We start from the raw sequence: 2,967 nt of genomic DNA on the forward strand, positions 1-2,967 counted from the left end.
CCTGGTTTCAAGTCACGCTAAACTCAAATGTCTAGGGGTCCCAAGGATCCTCCATCCTATAATGTAGGTCCGCCTTTGACCGAGACGATAAAACACCACATAATTTTTCTTTCAATCAATAGGTCAAGGTCAAATGTGAATCGTAGTTGCTAATCTTTTATAATAAGAAAACGTTCTCTTGCTCGGACATATTCACGTGAAAAAATTCTAGGAAGTTTGCGGAGAACCTAACAAGTACACTTGGCTCGGTAAATAAAGTTTAAAGAGAATTATATTTTTGGTACGTGGACATTGCGCTCCATATTTTTTTAGAGTAAGTTGCAATAATGATCACTAGATTTTATCATAGACTTTGATATTTGCACATTTTTTTGTCCTTTTGTACTTTTTTCATTAACTTTTGAACTTTAATACTCGCAAGTCATGAAGATTATTTGTGTACTTATCTTTACCCCACCCACCACAACCACAAGCACCTATTGCATTCCAATTAGCAATGTGGAGTATAGTTTGATAATTAAGATTGTGAGTGTATAGTTGCATTGAAATAATAATTAATTTTCAGTAATAACCGTTGGAAGAAGATCGCATAGTATCGGGAGAATATTATGTAATTGATATAGGAGTATATTATGTCTAAATTAGAGTGGAACAATTATTGTAAATTTAGGTTTACCATATATATAGAATGCCTAGCCTATAAATATGTAATCTCTGTATCATATTATTCATTCAATAATACCGAAGAAAACTTCTCCCACCGTGTTTAAACATGGCCACAGAGCAGAAACGATTCTGGCTTTGAAAAAAATCATCATAGCCGATATACTAATACCCGACCTGCTTATCAGCCAAAACCAGCCCAGAAAAACAAATCCTATACCAGAAACATGTCAGATTCTAAACCAGCCCAGAAAAACAAATCCTATACCAGAAACATGTCAGATTCAGAGGAAGATACAAAACCCAACCAAGAACAGACGAAAAGCTTAAGGAACAACAAGGGCATCACATAGCATTCAAATTAAATGGAAAGAACTACCCCTTATGGTCGAGACTGATCAAGGTGAAGATCGAAAGCCAAGGGGCGTACCCCTACATCAAGAACGAACCTCCAGAACCGGGAAGCAAAGGATTCGAAGAATGGGAGGAGATCAAGAACGAACCTCCAGAACCGGGAAGCAAAGGATTCGAAGAATGGGAGGAGAACGACCTAGTGGTGTTCTCTTGGATTGTCGACATCATCGAGAACGACATCATCTCAGATTTTGCCCGCCGCCAAACATCAAAGGCGTTGTGGGATAGCCTCGTTGTGACTTTCGAAAGCAAGGCGGATAAATACCTTATCTACGATCTGGAAGAAAAGGTAATCACAATTAGACAAGGAAACCTCAATTTGGAGACGTATTACCGAAAACTCCACGGGTTGTGGGTGGATATTGATCGCTGCCAAAAGCAGCCTGTGACTTGTTGTGACAAAGGAGTCGGTCAATATAGGGTGCACTTGAACGATAAGCGATTAATCAAGTTCCTAACAGTACTGAACCAGGAGTATGATTCAGTCCGGGGGGAGATCTTGAAAGAAGAACCATACCCATCAGTAGCAGCAGCCTACAGGTTGGTGAAGACGGAGGCGGCTCGACGTCAATCATGCCACCGGCATCACCGTCACCCACCGGAGAAGCCAACGACAATGCCGATTCATCATTTGGGAGTGAAATCGGACACGAATTCGCAGCTATCGGACAAAGCTCAGTCGCCTAGAACCAGCGACCACCAAACTGCGGCGCACTACCGCTCCCCTCCGCCACTAGCCGATCGGGAAACCAGCGCCCCGACACCTCGAAGTTATGGTGTTCCCACTGTGGGAAACAGAAGCATGCGTGGGAGACGTGCTTCAAAAGGTTGGGATACCCAGAGTGGTGGGAAGAGCGACAAAAGGCGAGGGCCGCTCAGGCCAATTTAGCCGTCGGAGTGAACGGAGATGGAGCACTGCGATGTAATGACGCCGGAAATCATGGGGATCCGACTGGAACAAGGGTGGGACGCGTCAGGAGAGCCACCCGAACGGCAGCAATGTGAGGGGTGCCGGCAATTTCGCCGGAAGGGTGGAACCACCAGAGAAGTCGGCGCAAGGAGGTAATGGGTTTGGCACAAGGCCAAACCCTAATTTAATCTCTTTTGATTCTTGACTTTTACCACATAAGAATAGGAAATATCAAAATAAACCCCATTCCATTAAATTTCGGCCCCCTGATGCCCTGGAAATTAAAATTAGACCCCAGACAGTTCAGAAGTGTCATGCTTACCCTAATTTTGTGTCTAAAAATCGATTTGCATCCCTACTAGAAACTTCCGCTGCATTTCATGTACATAATATTGATACACACTCAAAGGGCTGGATATTTGATTGCGGGCAACTGATACCATGACGCCGGATAGACGTGATTTTATTATTTTTGATGAGGGCACGCAATCATATATTAAAAATGCAAGTGGGGAATTGATTACTGTTGAAGGATCGGACACAATTGAAATATCTCCTACACTTCGGCTTATGAATTGTTTATATGTTCCTACTCTATCTTAGCGACTGATGTCTATTAGTCATGTGACCAAGGAGTTAAAATAAACTTATTGAAATTGAAGTGTGAGAATGAGAGTAGAAAATAGAGATTGAGAAGAGAAATCATTATCAACACAAGAATGAGGTGAGTAGAAATGACGGGGAATGGGGTATTTATAGGAGAAAAAATGGAAAAAAATAGATTTAAAAAAAAATGAAATATGAAATTTCACCCGATTTACCACCAGAACTAGCGGTTTAAGGCTGAACCAGCAGTTCAGTCCACAGTTTCTGACCAAAACCGCCAGTTTCTAACGGAAAAATCACTTTTCTACAACACTACACCTGAAAAGCCCCTACCTAGCCGAAAATCCTACTTGAACCGGCGAACCGCCGGTTCC

This window comes from Salvia hispanica, chromosome 1 (genome assembly GCF_029641045.1).
Source record: "Salvia hispanica isolate PSC_SH4W2 chromosome 1, Shi_PSC_v1, whole genome shotgun sequence".
Taxonomy (NCBI): domain Eukaryota; kingdom Viridiplantae; phylum Streptophyta; class Magnoliopsida; order Lamiales; family Lamiaceae; genus Salvia; species Salvia hispanica.